The sequence below is a fragment of the Pseudophryne corroboree genome, chromosome 1 (assembly GCF_028390025.1).
Source record: "Pseudophryne corroboree isolate aPseCor3 chromosome 1, aPseCor3.hap2, whole genome shotgun sequence".
In the NCBI taxonomy this organism is placed as follows: domain Eukaryota; kingdom Metazoa; phylum Chordata; class Amphibia; order Anura; family Myobatrachidae; genus Pseudophryne; species Pseudophryne corroboree.
In genome coordinates, this window is record NC_086444.1 from 315,853,114 (window position 1) to 315,872,707 (window position 19,594).

Below are 19,594 nucleotides of genomic sequence, written 5' to 3' on the forward strand. Positions count from 1 at the left end.
TCCGCATCACCTGACCACTGTCGCGTCCATAACCCTCTTCTGGCAGAAATGGACATCGCACTTACTCTTGATGCCAGAGTGCAAATATCCCTCTGTGCATCACGCATATATAGAAATGCATCCTTTAAATGCTCTATAGTCAATAATATATTGTCCCTGTCCAGGGTATCAATATTTTCAGTCAGGGAATCCGACCAAGCCACCCCAGCACTGCACATCCAGGCTGAGACGATTGCTGGTCGCAGTATAATACCAGTATGTGTGTATATACTTTTTAGGATATTTTCCAGCTTCCTATCAGCTGGTTCCTTGAGGGCGGCCGTATCTGGAGACGGTAACGCCACTTGTTTTGATAAGCGTGTGAGCGCCTTATCCACTCTAGGGGGTGTTTCCCAACGCGCCCTAACCTCTGGCGGGAAAGGGTATAATGCCAATAATTTTTTAGAAATTAGCAGTTTTTTATCGGGGGAAACCCACGCTTCATCACACACCTCATTTAATTCATCTGATTCAGGAAAAACTACGGGTAGTTTTTTCACACCCCACATACAGTAATACCCTTCTTTGTGGTATTTGTAGTATCAGAAATGTTCAAAACCTCCTTCATTGCCGTGATCATGTAACGTGTGGCCCTACTGGAAAATACGTTTGTTTCCTCACCGTCGACACTGGAGTCAGTGTCCGTGTCAGTGTCTGTATCGACCTGAGGTAACGGGCGTTTTATAGCCCCTGACGGTGTTTGAGACGCCTGTACAGGTATTAACTGATTTGCCGGCTGTCTCATGTCGTCAACAGTCTTTTGTAAAGTGCCGACACTATCACGTAATTCTTTCCATAAGACCATCCAGTCAGGTGTCGACTCCCTAGGGGGTGACATCACTAACACAGGCAATTGCTCCGCCTCCACATCATTTTCCTCCTCATACATGTCGACACAGCGTACCGACACACAGCACACACACAGGGAATGCTCTGATAGAGGACAGGACCCCACTAGCCCTTTGGGGAGACAGAGGGAGAGTTTGCCAGCACACACCAGAGCGCTATATATATATATAGGGATAACCTTATATAAGTGTTTTTCCCTAATATAGCTGCTGTATATATTACTATGCCAATTTAGTGCCCCCCCTCTCTTGTTTTACCCTGTTTCTGTAGTGCAGGACTGCAGGGGAGAGTCAGGGAGCCTTCCTCCAACGGAGCTGTGAGGAAAAAATGACGCCAGTGTGCTGAGGAGATAGGCTCCGCCCCCTTATCGGCGGCCTTTCTCCCGCTTTTTAATGGAAAAATGGCAGGGGTTAAATGCATCCATATAGCCCAGGAGCTATATGTGATGTATTTTTTTTGCCAAACAAAGGTTTTTTATTGCGTCTCAGGGCGCTCCCCCCAGCGCCCTGCACCCTCAGTGACCGGAGTGTGAAGTGTGCTGAGAGCAATGGCGCACAGCTGCGGTGCTGTGCGCTACCTTATTGAAGACAGGACGTCTTCTGCCGCCGATTTTCCGGACCTCTTCACTCTTCTGGCTCTGTAAGGGGGACGGCGGCGCGGCTCCGGGACCCATCCATGGCTGGGCCTGTGATCGTCCCTCTGGAGCTAATGTCCAGTAGCCTAAGAAGCCCAATCCACTCTGCACGCAGGTGAGTTCGCTTCTTCTCCCCTTAGTCCCTCGGTGCAGTGAGCCTGTTGCCAGCAGGTCTCACTGAAAATAAAAAACCTACTTTAAACTTTTACACTAAGCAGCTCAGGAGAGCCCCTTAGCCTGCACCCGTCTCGTTCGGGCACAAAAATCTAACTAACTGAGGCTTGGAGGAGGGTCATAGGGGGAGGAGCCAGTGCACACCAGGTAGTCCTAAAGCTTTTTACTTTTGTGCCCAGTCTCCTGCGGAGCCGCTATTCCCATGGTCCTTTCGGAGTCCCCAGCATCCACTAGGACATTAGAGAAATAAGAATTTACTCACCGGTAATTCTATTTCTCGTAGTCCGTAGTGGATGCTGCGCGCCCGTCCCAAGTGCGGTGTATCTGCAATACTTGTACATAGTTATTGTTAACTAAATCGGGTTATTGTTGAGCCATCTGTTGAGAGGCTCAGTTGTTTCATACTGTTAACTGGGTTTCATATCACGAGTTATACGGTGTGATTGGTATGGCTGGTACGAGTCTTACCCGGGATTCAAAATCCTTCCTTATTGTGTACGCTCGTCCGGGCACGGTGTCCTAACTGAGGCTTGGAGGAGGGTCATAGTGGGAGGAGCCAGTGCACACCAGGTAGTCTAAGATCTTTCTAGAGTGCCCAGCCTCCTTCGGAGCCCGCTATTCCCCATGGTCCTTACGGAGTTCCCAGCATCCACTACGGACTACGAGAAATAGAATTACCGGTGAGTAAATTCTTATTTTCTTATCAATTAACTAGCTCACCACAGGTGACGGCAATCATACATTACCAGGAAAGTCCAGGAACAGAGCATTTTCTCCCTCATGGAGAGGGTCAGGTAGGCAAGTATGATTATAGTGCATATATATTAAATAATTGTTGTGGCCAGCCCCCAATAATAAGAATTCCTTATTGCTGCAGTTCGTGGCAATAAGGAACCCATATTCGCCTAAATATATGATTGCTGAATTGCCCAGAACTGATTAGAGTCCATCCCTGCGATCAGTACGAGCAGCGCGATCGCAACCGCAAAACACTCTGTCATTGTTGCTCTACTAAGCAAAGCAAACGGCTTTCCATCCCAATGTCCCTGCTGAGCCAAAGGGGTAAATTTACTAAAGCTTCTAAGAGCAGTATTCGATTAGTGTCAGATCCACTTCAGTATTCAATTCGCTGGCATTTCCAACAGGTTTTTGCCCGTTTTTGACAATGCCGATCTGACTTTTTTCAAAGTCGAATCGGCATTGTCAAAAACGAGCTTAAACCCTGTTGGAAACGCCCGCAAATTCGACAAAATACGTGGATCCGCGGCTAATCCGCTAATCCACGTGTTTTCCGACAAGTCGGAAAAACGGCAACAGACTTGAATAGGTCGAATCCAGAATCGACCTAAAAAAGTCAGAAAATGCAGTTTTTCCGACTTGTCAGATTAATTAAATACACCCCTAAAAATGAAAAGTGGTGATTTTGCCCATAGCAATCAATCAGATTCTGTCTACATACCTCCCACCTGTCCTGATTCCAGTGGGGCAGTCCCGCTATTCGGATGCTGTCCCACCCACGGGCATCATTGTCCTGCGGGCGAGGGGGGGGAGGCTTTGATCACCTGCTGCTCTGCACGTGCACGGCATCTAGTCAGAGCTGGGAGGGGAGCGCTGGGCACGCCCCCAAAGTGACGAAAAACGGGTCCATGACGCGCTGCCACGCTTACTCGGCCGACGCCAAGCCCATCCCACCAGAGGCCACGCCTTTTTGTGTCCTATAAAATTAAAAGTTGGTAGGTATGCATCTATCATTTTCTAGGGCATGGGTTCTCAAACTCAGTTTTCAGAACCCCAAAAAGCATTTTCCAGGTAACCCAGCAGGTGCACAGGTGTAATTATTACTCACTGACATTTTAAAAGATCCAGAGGTGGAGCTAATTATTATTATTATTATTATGATTCTGTGTGGAAAGCTGCAAAACATGCACTGTGTGAGGTCCTGAGGACTGAGTTTGAGAACCTGTGTTCTAGGATACAATAGAGCACAGGTTCTCAAACTCGGTCCTCAGGACCCCACACAGTACATGTTTTGCAGGTCACCTCACAGAATTGTAAGTGAAATAATTAGCTCCACCTGTGGACCTTTTAAAATGTGCCAGTGAGTAATTAATACACCTGTGCACTTGCTAGGTTACCTGCAAAACATGCACTGCGTGGGGTCCTGAGGACCGAGTTTGAGAACCACTGCAATAGAGAAATTATAGCATCTGATTGGTTGCTGTGGGCAACATCACAACAGTTTGTCTCCTGCCCAGAGACTGACAGAAATATGTACAGCACACGCCTAATATACCACTGATTGGACATGACCACAGTTGTGGTCGGTAACCTAGCAACGCATTCCAAGCGATGCGCTGGACTCCCGGTGGGCTCTACTGTGGTGCCGCGTTGCCATGGCAGCGATGATAGCATTACTCATTGCTTGGCAACGACCGGAGGTGATGATTCACTTCCGCCGGGTGCAGCAAAGGGAACGCTTATTCACGGGATATCTGTACATGATTATATCGGGCTACACAGTGCATTACCACTTCCGTCCGCATACAATTAGCACCAGACACCGCAATGGTTGGCTAGCCCTTGGGACACAAGAGTTTTTAAACAGTTTCCGGGCACCAGCCTGATTACATTTGGAAGTGAACAAGCCCGTTTTAGACGGGGGAAACGCTTCTTCCTTTTTCATTTCTGGATGCATCATAACCACAGCAGGATTCCAATCTTGATCACAAGTCTGCCCAGGGACCTGGGCAGCTATCGGTATTTTGTATCTTTTATCAAATTAAATAGACCACTATATACCGCTATGTGAGGACAATTTATGTCTGTTAGTACCAGTACATAGGCTCATTGTGGCATAACATATGTGATCTTATAATGAATGGAACCATGCGTATGTTAACACTATGATTCAAGCTTGCTTATAAAGAATGATATTATAACTATTGTCAGCACCTATTCTGATCAGGTCTATCCTGATACTTGTATAGAGGATACAATTGGGCTATCAACTGCATATCCTTTAATATGTTTTGAAAAAGAGATTTTCTGGATAAATCATTACAGTTAAGTATGGTTGTCTTCAGATACACCCCAATTGGGGCATTATAGATATGGCATAAGTACATTTCTCATACGTCCTAGAGGATGCTGGGGTCCACTTCATGACCATGGGGTATAGACTGTTCCGCAGGAGCCATGGGCACTCTTAAGACTTTTCATTGGGTGTGAACTGGCACCTCCCTCTATGCCCCTCCTCCAGACCTCAGTTTTAGAAATGTGCCCAGGCAGACTGGATGCACTCTGAGGAGCTCTACTGAGTTTCTCTGAAAAGACTTATGTTAGGTTTTTTATTTTCAGGGACAACTGCTGGCAACAGACTCCCTGCTTCATGGGACGGAGGGGGCAGAAGTAGGAACCAACTTCCTGAAGAGTTTCATGGCTCTGCTTCTGGCTGACAGGACACCATTAGCTCCTGAAGGGAACTGAACGCTAGCCGTGCCTAGATGCTCACTCCCACAGCACGCTGTCACCCCCCTCACAGAGCCAGAAGTCAGAAGACAGGGGAGTAGAAGAAGACAGATCTTCTATCAAGAAAAGTGATGGCTGAGGTACAGCGCGGCTGGCGAGAGCGCAGCGCGCCATTGCTGCCCACACACACAGGCACTGCAGGGTGCAGGACGCGGGGGGGTGCCCTGGGCAGCAAAAACACCTCTATAAACTGGCAAAAAGGGGGGCATAAGATGCCCAGGCACAGCCCTACCCCGCCAGTAAAATATTATGAAAAGTTTCTGAGGTAAAAAGGGCAGAGCTTCTTCCTCAGGCAGCCAGCACACTGCTCAGTGCCATGTTCTCTCTCCTCAGGCTGCAGAGACATCGCTGGTCCTCCTTCACTTCTGACTACAAGTATCAGGGTGCAAAACAGGGGGGGCACAAGCGAATTTGGTGCTTTACAAGTGTGTTTTACTGTGTAAAAAGCGCTGCATGTCAGTGGGCATTCTGTGTTCACAGGCATTAGATACTGGCGCTGGGGTTGTGAACTGGCTGCTCCTAAACTGTGTCCCTCTGACAGATTTTACTGTGGGTCTGTCCCCTATAAGTCCTAGTGTGTCTGTGTGTGTGTTGTACACGTGTGTAAGACATGTCAGAGGCAGGGAGTTCCTCCCCGGAGGAAACCATTTTAGGGACACAGAAGTGTAATGTGGTGGCGCTGCCGGCACACCAAGAGCCTGCATGGGTGAAAGAAATACGTGATAGTATGCATCATATCAATAGGAGATTAGATAAGTCTGAATCTCATGCTGAGTGCTGGAGAAAATTGGTGGAGGATGTGATTTTTCAGGGCTCTGTTCTTCCATCCGCAGGCGACCCCTCTGGGTCACATAAGAGACCATTTGCGAATATTGTGAATACTGATACCGACACGGACACTGATTCTTGTGTCGACGATAGTGACTCCAGAGAAATAGATCATAAATTGGCAAAAAAATGAGTTTTATGGTAAGAACTTACCTTTGTTAAAACTCTTTCTGCGAGGTACACTGGGCTCCACAAGGAATGGACAATGGGGTGTAGAGTAGGATCTTGATCCGAGGCACCAACAGGCTCAAAGCTTTGACTGTTCCCAGAATGCATAGCGCCGCCTCCTATATCACCCCGCCTGCCTGCACAGGATCTCAGTTTTTAGTTAACCAGTCCAATGCAGTAGCAGGAAAAGAGACAACAACGGTTAGTAGCCACAACACCGCATTCACACGACAGGAGACGTGTCAGCGGCTAATGCCATACCAACCCAAAGAAGCTAAGTGCGTCAGGGTGAGCGACTTGTGGAGCCCAGTGTACCTCGCAGAAAGAGTTTTAACAAAGGTAAGTACTTACCATAAAACTTGTTTTCTGCTGCGGGGTACACTGGGCTCCATAAGGAATGGACAATGGGGATGTCCTAAAGCAGTTCCTTATGGGAGGGGACGCACTGTAGCGGGCACAAGAACCCGGCGTCCAAAGGAAGCATCCTGGGAAGCGGCAGTATCGAAGGCATAGAACCTTATGAACGTGTTCAGAGAGGACCACGTAGCCGCCTTGCACAATTGTTCAAGGGTCGCACCACGTTGGGCCGCCCAAGAAGGTCCAACAGACCGAGTAGAATGGGCCTTAATGTGATCAGGAGCAGAGAGACCAGCCTTTACATAAGCATGTGCAATCACCATTCTAATCCATCTGGCCAAAGTTTGCTTGTGAGCAGGCCAGCCACGTTTGTGAAATCCAAACAGTACAAAGAGAGAATCAGATTTCCTAATAGGAGCAGTTCTCTTCACATAGATATGGAGAGCCCATATCACATCCAAAGACCGCTCTTTGGGAGACAGATCAGGAGAAACAAGTGCCGGAACTACAATCTCCTGATTAAGGTGGAACGAAGAAACCACCTTAGGTAGATAGCCGGGATGAGTCCTAAGAACCGCCCGGTCACGGTGAAATATCAGATATGAGGAACTACAGGACAAGGCACCCAAATCCGACACTCTTCTAGCTGAAGCAATAGCCAGCAGAAACACCACCTTAAGGGAAAGCCACTTAAGGTCAGCTGAACCAAGAGGTTCAAACGGAGACTCTTGTAACGCCTCCAAAACCACAGACAAGTCCCAAGGAGCCACAGGCGGGACATAGGGAGGTTGGATACGCAACACGCCCTGAGTAAAGGTATGCACATCAGGTAAGGTCGCAATTTTTCTCTGAAACCACACCGACAAGGCAGATATTTGAACCTTGAGGGAGGCCAGACGCAGGCCTAAGTCCAGGCCCTGCAGAAGAAAAGCCAACAACTGGGCTATACTAAACTTGGAAGCGTCATAATCGTTAGATGCGCACCAAACAAAGTAAGAATGCCAGACCCTATAGTAAATCCGAGCCGAAGCCGGTTTCCGGGCCCGCAACATAGTTTGAATGACCGCCTCAGAAAACACTTTAGCCCTTAAGACGGAAGCTTCAAGAGCCACGCCGTCAAAGACAGCCGGGCTAGGTCCTGGTAGACACAGGGGCCCTGAACGAGGAGGTCTGGGCGTTGTGGAAGTAGAATTGGACGCTCTGACGATAAGCCTTGCAGGTCTGAGAACCAGTACCGTCTGGGCCACGCTGGAGCTATGAGAAGCAGAATTCCTTTTTCTTGCTTGAACTTACGAATTACCCTGGGCAGGAGTGACACCGGAGGGAACACGTACGGCAGCCGAAAAACCTCCACGGTACCGCCAGCGCATCCACGAATGCTGCTTGAGGATCCCTTGTCCTTGCTCCGAAGACCGGAACCTTGTGATTGTGTCGAGACGCCATCAGATCTACATTTGGAAGGCCCCACCTTTCCACTATCAGTTGAAACACTTCTGGATGGAGGCCCCACTCGCCGGCATGCACGTCCTGACGACTGAGAAAGTCCGCTTCCCAATTCAGGACTCCCGGAATGAATATTGCCGATATGGCCGGTAGATGGCGTTCTGCCCACTGTAGAATCCATGAGACTTCCTTCAGTGCTAGGCGGCTTCAAGTTCCGCCTTGATGATTTATGTAAGCCACTGTGGTGGCGTTGTCCGACTGTTGAACAGGACGGTTCTGAATTAAATGCTGGGCTAGGTTCAAGGCGTTTAAGACCGCCCGCATCTCCAGAATATTGATCGAGAGGAGGGACTCCTCCTTGGTCCACCGCCCCTGAAGGAAGTGTTGCTCCAGCACCGCGCCCCAACCTCTTAGACTGGCATCTGTCGTCAACAGGACCCAGTTGGATATCCAGAATGGACGGCCCCTGCACAGTTGTTGGTCCCGGAGCCACCAGAGCAGCGACAGACGGACCTCCGGAGTCAATGAGATCATTTGAGCCTGATCCGGTGAGGCAGGCCGTCCCATTTGGCTAGAATCAGCCTCTGGAGAGGGCGAGAGTGAAATTGAGTGTACTCCACCATGTCGAATGCTGACACCATGAGGCCCAGCACCTGCATCGCCGAATGTATCGACACTTGCGGATGAGATAGGAAGCAACGAATCCTGTCCTGAAGTTTCAGGACTTTCTCCTGAGACAGGAACAACCGATGGTTGTGAGTGTCCAATAGTGCTCCCAGATGCACCATGCTCTGAGCAGGGATCAGGGATGACTTCTTCCAGATGAGGAGCCACCCGTGGGCTTGCAGAAACCGGACCGTCACATCTAGATGACGCAGGAGAAGTTCTGGGGAATTTGCCAGGATTAACAAGTCGTCCAAATACGGCAGTATCCTGACCCCTTGACGGCGGAGTACCACCGTCATCACCGCCATGACTTTTGTAAAGACTTGCGGAGCCGTTGTTAAACCAAAAGGTAATGCCCGAAACTGGTAATGGCAGTTGACAATCGCAAATCTCAGGTATTGCTGATGAGACACTGCTATAGGAATATGCAGGTAAGCATCCTGTATATCCAGGGAGACCATGAAGTCCCCAGGTTCCAAGGCCAGAACTATAGAGCGAAGGGTTTCCATCCGGAACTTGGAAACCTTCACAAACCTGTTCAATGCCTTGAGGTTGAGAATGGACCGGGAGGACCCATTCGGTTTCGGGACTAGAAACAGCGGAGAATAGTACCCCCGGCCCCTCTGCGCAAGAGGCACATGTACTACGACTCCTGTATCCAGGAGGGTTTGTACCACCGAATGTAGAGTGTTTGCCTTTGTCTTGTCCAACAGGACATCTGTCTGGCAAAATCGATGAGGGGTCGGTTTTTGAAGGCTATGGCGTAACCTCGAGTGACGACTTCCCGTACCCAGGCATCTGAAGTGGTCTTCAACCATTCCTGGGTATACCCTAGAAGCCGGCCCCCCACCCTGGGATCCCCCAGAGGGAGGCCCGCCCCGTCATGCGGCAGGCTTATCTGTCTTGGAAGCTGGCTGACGGGCCGCCCAGGCTTTTTTGGGCTTAGGCTTACCAGGTTTGGAAGTGCGGGCCTGCTTGTTGTACGCCTGACCTTTTGCTTTACCTGAAGGACGAAAGGGGCGAAAGGAAGTACCTTTAGCCTTCGACACAGAAGGAGCAGTACTTGGCAGACAGGCAGTTTTGGCAGTAGCCAAGTCAGCCACAATCTTATTTAAATCCTCCCCAAACAGAATATCTCCCTTAAAAGGGAGTACCTCCAGGGTTTTTCTAGAGTCCAGATCCACAGACCAGGATCTCAGCCACAATATCCGGCGATCCAGGACTGACGTAGTAGAGGCCTTGGCTGCCAGGATACTGGCATCAGAAGCCGCCTCTTTAATATAATGAGAAGCTGTGACAATATAAGACAAGCATTGTCTAGCATGGTCAGAGGAGATTTCAGCATCTAACTCCAAGGCCCATGCTTCAATGGCCTCTGCAGCCCAAGTAGCTGCAATAGTGGGCCTTTGTGCAGCACCCGTGAGGGTGTAAATCGCTTTCAGACAACCCTCCACGCGTTTATCCGTAGGCTCTTTCAGAGACGTGACGGTGGTGACCGATAGAGCTGAGGAAACCACCATCCTAGCTACATGTGAGTCCACTGGAGGAGGCGTTTCCCAATTCTTAGACAGCTCCGGCGCGAGGGGATAGCGAGCCAGCATCTTCTTTTGAGGCATAAACTTCGTACCCGGTTTAAACCCAGGGTTCCTGACGTATATCAATTAGGTGGTCAGAGTGAGGTAAAACTTGTTTAATCACCTTTTGACGCTTGAACCTATCTGGTTTCTTAGGAGGAACGGATGGCTCGGGATCATCCGTAATCTGTAAAATTAACTTAATAGCCTCCAAAAGATCAGTAACATCCACATGTGAACCACCCTCCCCATCAGCCGTATCTGAGTCAGAACCTGTGGGGTCAGTGTAAGTGCCGTCTTCATCCGACGAGGTGTCAGTGACAGCAGTGGATTGTGAGGAGACAAGCGCTCGCTTAAAGGACCCCTTGGACGTAGGCGAGCGACGGTCAGACTTTTTAGTAGTCAGGGACTGGTTCAACTTTATTTGAGCAGATAAATCGTCCGCCCACGGCGGGTTAGCTGCAGGGACCACAAACGGTTGCACCGGCATTGGGGGTCCCATAGGGGGTGTTAGTTTATGAACTAGCGTATGCAGAAGCGTGGAAAAAGCGGCCCACGGCGGGTCATTATTTGCCCCCGTTGCCACCGTCCCACTGGGGGGCAAGTAGTCCCCAGAACCAGAGCCCACAGCTGCTATATTCTCCTCCATAGGTATCTGCGGCTTCAGCAGCAGCGGCAGTGTGTTCAGCCCCAGAACCGTTACCCTTATAAGCAGACATGATATAACTTGCAGTATCAGGTAACACAGTACAATTTGTCAGCAGCACAATACCCCTAGCCCAAACCCCTGCGCAGTGTAGTCAGCACCAGCAGAGATAAAGGAGAGATATGGTGACTAAATCACAGAGAAAAATACGTAATACAGTATATCTTTGTGAAAATCCTATATTAGATAAAACCTGACGCACCAAGCCCCCTCAGGTTATAGAATATAGGGATAGCAGGTTGAGTGAAAGACACGAAATGGACAACACTCAGCTATCAAATGCACACACAAATAGTCAGTCTGTACAATGCAGAGGTTATTACTAACAATAATACTGCACTGGACTAGCTTACACAGCTATATAACAATAGATATAACAGTACACAGTAAGAACTGGATGTATATCACAGGGTAATTGTACTAGGAAACCCTGACTAAGTGCACTTTCTTACGAACACTGACCAAAAAAGGCAGGTAGAATACTTAAGTGTCTTGTAAAGTCACAGCACTGACAACCAGGCGGCTTTACATAGGAGGATTTGCCCAAGCATTCCCAGGAACAGTGAGCTGAGGGAAAATGGCGCCGCAGACACTGCCAGGGAGTGAGGGAGAGACAGATATGCAGCTCCAGGGCGGGAACATTTGCAGAAAATGGCGTCCTGGGGCTGGGGGAGGGGCTTCAGGTCCAAGCTCTATCCCCCTGCTGGCAAAACCACCGGGTACTGCAGGCTCTAATAAAACGGTTTATAGAGAAAACCTGACCTGTCCCATGCCCTGGTGATCTAGTGGGATCGCCTGTACTGCCACAGTGTCCACCGCCAGCGCGCACGGCCCGCCTCCCACTGACCGCGCCGGATCGCGATAAAGACCGGGTCCCGCAAGCGGGACCCACTTACCACCTCCCGAAGCGCGGACACGCGATCCCAGAGAGCCCCCGTCGTGTGTGCCTGACAAGAAGAAAACCGGAGCCTCCTGCTGTAGTTACCCGGCAACCAGGGCTCGGGAGTGTACAGCGCCGCTGGGGAGAGCCGGAGCTGCAGCCGTGAATGTCCACTGACGTGTAACACTGCTGCTCCCCTTGAAGTCTTTACTTTTTTCCTCAGAAAAAAATCTCTTCTTAGGGCTGCCCGGAGCAGCCCCTCTGTTAAGTGCCTACTACTGCAGCACCAACTACAAAACTGAGATCCTGTGCAGGGAGGCGGGGTGATATAGGAGGCGGCACTATGCATTCTGGGAACAGTCAAAGCTTTGAGCCTGTTGGTGCCTCGGATCAAGATCCTACTCTACACCCCATTGTCCATTCATTGTGGAGCCCAGTGTACCCCGCAGCAGAAATATACAATATATGATTGTGGCTATAAGGGAAGTTCTGGAAGTCACGGAAGCCGCTCCTGTACCTCAGGAGAAGGCTTATTTCTTTAAAGAAAAGAAATCTAAGGTCACTTTCCCTCCTTCCCACGAGCTTAATACACTCTTTGAAGGGATGTGGGTGAATCCCGAAAAGAAATTTCGTATTCCCAAGAGAATTCAGATAGCTTATCCTTTCCCGGTGGAGGACAGGAAAAAATGGGAGTCACCCCCTGTGTTAGACAGTGCACTGTCCAGGTTGACAAAGAAGGTAATTCTCCCTGCACCTGGCACGGCTTCACTAAAAGAATCGGCAGACCGAAAGATGGAAACTACATTGAAATCCATTTATGTTGCCAATGGTACGTTGCTCAGGCCCACAATTGCTTGCGCGTGGGTGAGTCGCGCTATTGAAAAATGGTCAGAAAGCGTGTCATCAGAAATTGACACGATTGATAAAGATGAGATGCTCCTTAAGTTAGGGAATATCAAAGACGCTGCCGCATACATGCTAGAAGCGATGAAAGATATTGGACTCTTGAGTTCACAAGCCGCTACCATGGCAGTATCGTCTCGGCGGGCGTTGTGGATTTTTCAGTGGAACGCGGATGCAGATTCCAAAAGAAATATGGAGGCTCTCCCATATAAAGGTGAGGCCTTATTTGGCGATGGACTGGATGCGTTAGTCTCGGCGGCTACCGCAGGTAAGTCGACATTTTTGCCCTCTGCGCCTGCATTGGCAAAAATGACATATCACCCGCACCTGCAGTCCTTTCGGCCCATTAAATACAAAAAAGCGAGAGGTTCCCCCTTCTTTGCGGGTAGGGGAAGAGGAAAGGGAAAGAAGTCCACAGCAGCTTCAGGTTCCCAGGAGCAGAAGTCTACCCCTACTTCTGCCAAATCTTCAGCATGACGCTTGGGCTCCTTTGCGGGAGGCCGCTCGGGTGGGGCCACATCTCAAACTGTTCAGCCAAGGTTGGATTCTGTCTGGCCTGGATCCCTGGGTGTTGCAAATAGTGTCCCAGGGATACAAGCTGGAGTTTCAAGACGTTCCCCCATGTCGATTTTTCAAATCGACCTTGCCAGCTTCTCTTCCAGAAAGGGAAGCAGTAACAGCAGCAATCCAAAAATTGTCAGGATCAGGTCATAGTCCTGGAACCTTTGTCGCAACAAGGGGAGGGGTTTTATTCAAGCCTTTTTGTAGTTCCGAAGCCGAACGGCTCGGTCAGACCGATCCTAAACCTGAAAAATCTGAATCTCTACTTGAAACGATTCAAGTACAAAATTGAATCACTGAGGGCAGTGATTTCCAGTCTGGAGGAGGGGGACTACATGGTGTCTATAGACATAAAAGATGCTTACCTGCATCTTCCCATTTATCCTTCTCACCAGGCATATCTGAGATTTGCGGTTCAGGATTGCCATTACCAATTCCAGACGTTACCTTTCGGTCTATCCACGGCGCCGAGGGTATTCACCAAGCTGATGGCGGAGATGATGGTTCTCCTGCGTCAAAAAGGAGTCAATATAATTCCTTATCTAGACGATCTCCTGATAAAGGCGAGATCCAGGGAGCAGTTGTTACAAATCATCACACTCTCCCTGTCTATACTCCCTGTCTATACAACAACACGGTTGGATCATAAATTATCCAAAGTCACAGTTGGAACCGACGACAAGATTGTCTTTTCTCGGGATGATTCTGGACACAGAAGTTCAGAGAGTATTTCTTCCAGTGGAAAAGGCTCTGGAAATCCAGAAATTGGTAAAACAGATATTGAAACCATCGAGTGTGTCGATCCATCAGTGCATTCGGTTGTTGGGGAAGATGGTGGCGGCCTACAAGGCCATACAGTTTGGTAGGTTCCATGCCAGGGTATTCCAGTGGGACCTGTTGGACAAGTGGTCCGGATCCCACCTACACATGCACCGGAAAATAATCCTGTTGTCAAAAGCCAGGATTTCGCTACTGTGGTGGCTACACAGTTCTCACCTACTAGAGGGACGCAGGTTCGGGATTCAGGACTGGCTCCTGGTAACCACGGATGCAAGTCTCAGAGTCTGGGGAGCTGTCACTCAGGGAGAAAGCTTCCAGGGAAAATGGTCAAGTCAGGAAGCCTGCCTTCACATAAATGTGCTGGAATTGAGAGCCATTTACGACGGCCTTCAACAAGCGGTACATCTTCTTCAAGATCATCCCGTGCAGATCCAGTCGGACAATGTAACAGCAGTCGCGTACATAAACAGGCAGGGCGGAACGAAAAGCAGAGCGGCAATGGCAGAGGTGACGAAGATCCTCCTCTGGGCAGAAAGACATGTAAAGTCTCTGTCAGCAATTTTCATTTCGGGTGTAGACAACTGGGAAGCAGCCTTCCTCAGCAGAAACGATCTCCATCCAGGAGCGTGGGGCCTCCACCAAGAAGTCTTCACAGAGGTTACAAGTCTTTGGGGAGTTCCTCAAGTAGACATGATGGCATCTCGTCTCAACAAGAAGCTTCAGAAATATTGTTCCAGGTCGAGAGACCCTCAAGCAATAGCAGTGGATGCGCTGGTGGCCCAGTGGGTGTTCCAGTCGGTGTATGTCTTCCCTCCACTTCCGCTGATCCCAAAAGTGCTCAGGATCATAAGAAGAACAAGAGTTCGAGCAATCTTCATTGCCCCAGACTGGCCAAGGAGGGCTTGGCACCCAGATCTTCAGGAGTTGCTCATAGAAGATCCTGGGCCTCTTCCTCTTCGCGAGGACCTGCTGCAGCAGGGGCCGTGCGTGTATCAAGACTTACCGTGGCTACGTTTGACTGCATGGCTGAGCGCCGGATCCTAGCCCAAAAGGGTGTTCCTAAGGAAGTCATCCCCACCCTTATTCAGGCCAGGAAAGGAGTAACGTCGAAAAATTACCACCGTATTTGGAGAAAATATGTGTCTTGGTGTGAATCCAAGAAGGCTCCTACGGAAGAGTTTGAGTTGGGACATTTTCTCCATTTTCTGCAGACTGGTGTGGAGGCAGGCCTACGATTGGGATCAATCAAGGTCCAGATTTTGGCCTTATCAGTGTTCTTCCAAAAACAATTGGCCTCTCTTCCAGGGGTTCAGACCATCGTGAAAGGGGTTCTGCACATCCAGCCTCCATTTGTGCCTCCAGTGGCACCATGGGACCTTAACGTGGTGTTGCGGTTCCTTCAATCAGATTGGTTTGAGCCTCTAAAAGACATAGAGTTGAAGTTTCTCACTTGGAAAGTGGTGATGCTTTTGGCATTGGCATTCGCGCGGCGGGTGTCTGAATTGGGGGCCTTGTCTCACAACAGCCCTTACTTGATCTTCCATGAAGATAGGGCAGAGTTGAGGACTCGTCAACATTTTCTTCCGAAGGTGGTTTCATCTTTCCACATAAACTAACCTATTGAGGTGCCAGTAGTTACTGACACGTTCACTGAGTCAAAGTCTCTAGCTGTGGTTAGGGCTTTGAAGATTTATGTCGCTAGAACAGCTCGAATACGGAAAACAGAGTCTTTGTTTGTCCTGTATGCTACCAACAAGATTGGGTGTCCTGCTTCCAAGCAGACTATTGCGCGTTGGATCAGAAGTACGATTCAGCACGCTCATACTACGGCTGGATTTCCGTTACCAACGTCGGTGAAGGCCCATTCCACTAGGAAGGTGGGCTCATCCTAGGTGGCTGCCCGGGGGGTTTCGGCATTGCAACTTTGCCGAGCAGCTACTTGGTCGGGGTCAAACACATTTGCTAAATTCTACAAGTTTGATACCTTGGCCGATGAAGACCTCAAGTTCGGTCAATCGGTGCTGCAGGGTCATCCGCACTCTCCCGCCCGTACTGGAGCTTTGGTATAAACCCCATGGTCATGAAGTGGACCCCAGCATCCTCTAGGACGTATGAGAAAACAGGATTTTAATACCTACCGGTAACTCCTTTTCTCCTAGTCCGTAGAGGATGCTGGGCGCCCGTCCCAGTGCGTACTTTACCTGCAGTTTTGTTATTAGAGTTACACAAGTTGTGTTATATTAGTTTCAGCATGTTGCTGTAATTGGTTCATGCCTGTTGGCGTGTGTTCTGTTGAATGCCATGTTGTGCGGCATGGTTGAGGTGTGAGCTGGTATGTATCTCACCACTAGTTTAAAGTAAATCCTTTCCTCGAAATGTCCGTCTCCCTGGGCACAGTTCCTATAACTGAGGTCTGGAGGAGGGGCATAGAGGGAGGAGCCTGTTCACACCCAATGAAATGTCTTAAGAGTGCCCATGGCTCCTGTGGAACCGTCTATACCCCATGGTCATGAAGTGGACCCCAGCATCCTCTACGGACTAGGAGAAAAGGATTTACCGGTAGGTATCAAAATCCTGTTTTTGTCCTGCCGTGACTCATTCTATTCTATTTAAATTTCTAATTTTTTCTATATTTACGGACTCTCATCCGTGATTCCGGGAAATCCCAATCTAACACGGACATCAGATCCACCTCTATCAGTCCAATCCCCCTTTTCCTACCAGGTGCACTCTCATTAGTGTATCGGAGACACAACTTATGCCAATTGATCTACGACCATACCTCACCGCCTATGCCCTACCTCGTTCGATCTTGGAAGCTAAACAGTGGTGGGCTAGGTCAGTACCTGGAGAGGGGACCCCCAGGGAATACAAAGTTTAAGTAGTACGGCAATCGGTAAATTCCGAGGAATCACTAACAGCAGGATCACCAAAATCTATCTTCCTTCAATATATTGTAGTCCGGCAATAATATAGGACAGAGGTTCTCAAACTCGGTCCTCGGGAGCCCACACAGTGCATGTTTTGCAGGTAACCCAGCAAGTGTATTAATTACTCACTGACACATTTTAAAAGGTCCACAGGTGGAGCTAATTATTTCACTTGCGATTCTGTGAGGAGACCTGCAAAACATGCACTGTGTGGGCCCCCGAGGACCGAGTTTGAGAACCTCTGATATAGGACAACGTTAATTGACTAGGCTCTCTCTCATATGTATGAACTAGAGATGTGCACCGGAAATTTTTCGGGTTTTGTGTTTTGGTTTTGGATTCGGTTCCGCGTCCGTTTTTTGGATTCGGACGCGTTTTGGCAAAACCTCCCTGAAATTTTTTTGTCGGATTAGGGTGTGTTTTGGATTCGGGTGTTTTTTTTTTTTTTTTAAACCCTCAAAAACAGCTTATATCATAGAATTTGGGGGTCATTTTGATCCCATAGTATTATCAACCTCAATAACCATAATTTACACTCATTTCCAGTCTATTCTGAACACCTCACACCTCACAATATTATTTTTAGTCCTAAAATTTACACCAAGGTCGCTAGATGACTAAGCTAAGCGACCCAAGTGGGCGGCACAAACACCTGGCCCATCTAGGAGTGGCACTGCAGTGTCAGACAGGATGGCACTTAAAAAAATTAGCCCCAAACATCACATGATGCAGAGATAAATTAAAAAAACAAAGAGGTGCAAGATGGAATTGTCCTTGGGCCCTCCCACCCACCCTTATGTTGTATAAACAGGACATGCACGCTTTAACAAACCCATCATTTTAGCCACAGGGTCGCCACACGACTGTGGCTGAAATGACTGGTTGGTTTGGGCCCCCACCAAAAAAGAAGCATTAAATCTCTCCTTGCACAAACTGGCTCTACAGAGGCAAGATGTCCACCTCCTACTCATCGTCCGATTCATCACCCCTTTCACTGTGTACATCCCCCTCCTCAGAGTATTATTACTTCGTCCCCACCGGAATCCACCATCTCAGGTCCCTGTGTACTTTCTGGAGGCAATTGCTGTTGAATGTCTCCACGGAGGAATTGATTATAATTCATTTTGATGAACATCATCTTCTCCACATTTTCTGGAAGTAACCTCGTACGCCGATTGCTGACAAGGTGACCGGCTGCACTAAACACTCTTTCGGAGTACACACTGGAGGGGGGGGGGGGGGGCAACTTGGGTAAAATAAAGCAAGTTTGTGCAAGGGCATCCAAATTGCCTCTTTTTCCTGCCAGTATACATACGGACTGTCTGACGTGCCTACTTGGATGCGGTCACTCATATAATCCTCCACCATTCTTTCAATGGTGACAGAATCATATGCAGTGACAGTAGACGACATGTCATTAATCGTTGGCAGGTCCTTCAGTCCGGACCAGATGTCGGCACTCGCTCCAGACTGCCCTGCATCACCGCCAGCGGGTGGGCTTGGAATTCTTAGCCTTTTCCTCGCAGCCCCAGTTGTGGGAGAATGTGAAGGAGGAGCTGTTGACGGGTCACGTTCCGCTTGACTTGACAAGTGTCTCACCAGCAGGTCTTTGAACATGTGCAGACTTGTGTCTGCCGGAAAGAGAGATACAACGTAGGCTTTAAACCTAGGATCGAGCACGGTGGCCAAAATGTAGTGCTCTGATTACAACAGATTGACCACCTGTGAATCCTGGTTAAGCGAATTAAGGGCTCCATCCACATGCCTAGCGGAATCGCTCCGTTTTAGCTCCTCCTTCAATCTCTCCAGCTGCTTCTGCAAAAGCCTGATGAGGGGAATGACCTGACTCAGGCTGGCAGTGTCTGAACTGACTTCACGGGTTGCAGAACCTTGCACAACGTTGAAATCATTCTCCATTGCGCTTGAGTCAGGTGCATTCCCCCTCCTTTGCCTATATCGTAGGCAGATGTATAGGCTTGAATGGCCTTTTGCTGTTCCTCCATCCTCTGAAGCATATAGAGGGTTGAATTCCACCTCGTTACCACTTCTTGCTTCAGATGATGGCGGGACAGGTTCAGGAGTGTTTGCTGGTGCTCCAGTCTTCGGCACGCGGTGGCTGAATGCAGAAAGTGGCCCGCAATTCTTTGGGCCACCGACAGCATCTCTTGCACGCCCATCTTCTTTTTAAAAATTCTGCACCACCAAATTCAATGTATGTGCAAAACATGGGACATGCTGGAATTTTCCCACATGTAATGCACGCACAATATTGGTGGCATTGACCGATGTCACAAATCCCCAGGAGAGTCCAATTGGGATAAGCTATTCTGCGATGATGTTCCTCAGTTTCCATAAGAGGTTGTCAGCTGTGTGCCTCTTATGGAAAACAGTGATACAAAGCGTAGCCTGCCTAGGAACGAGTTGGCGTTTGCGAGATGCTGCTACTGGTGCCGCCACTGCTGTTCTTGCTGCGGGAGGCAATACATCTACCCAGTGGGCTGTTACAGTCATATAGTCCTGAGTCTTCCCTGCTCCACTTGTCCACATGTCCGTGGTTAAGTGGACATTGGGTAC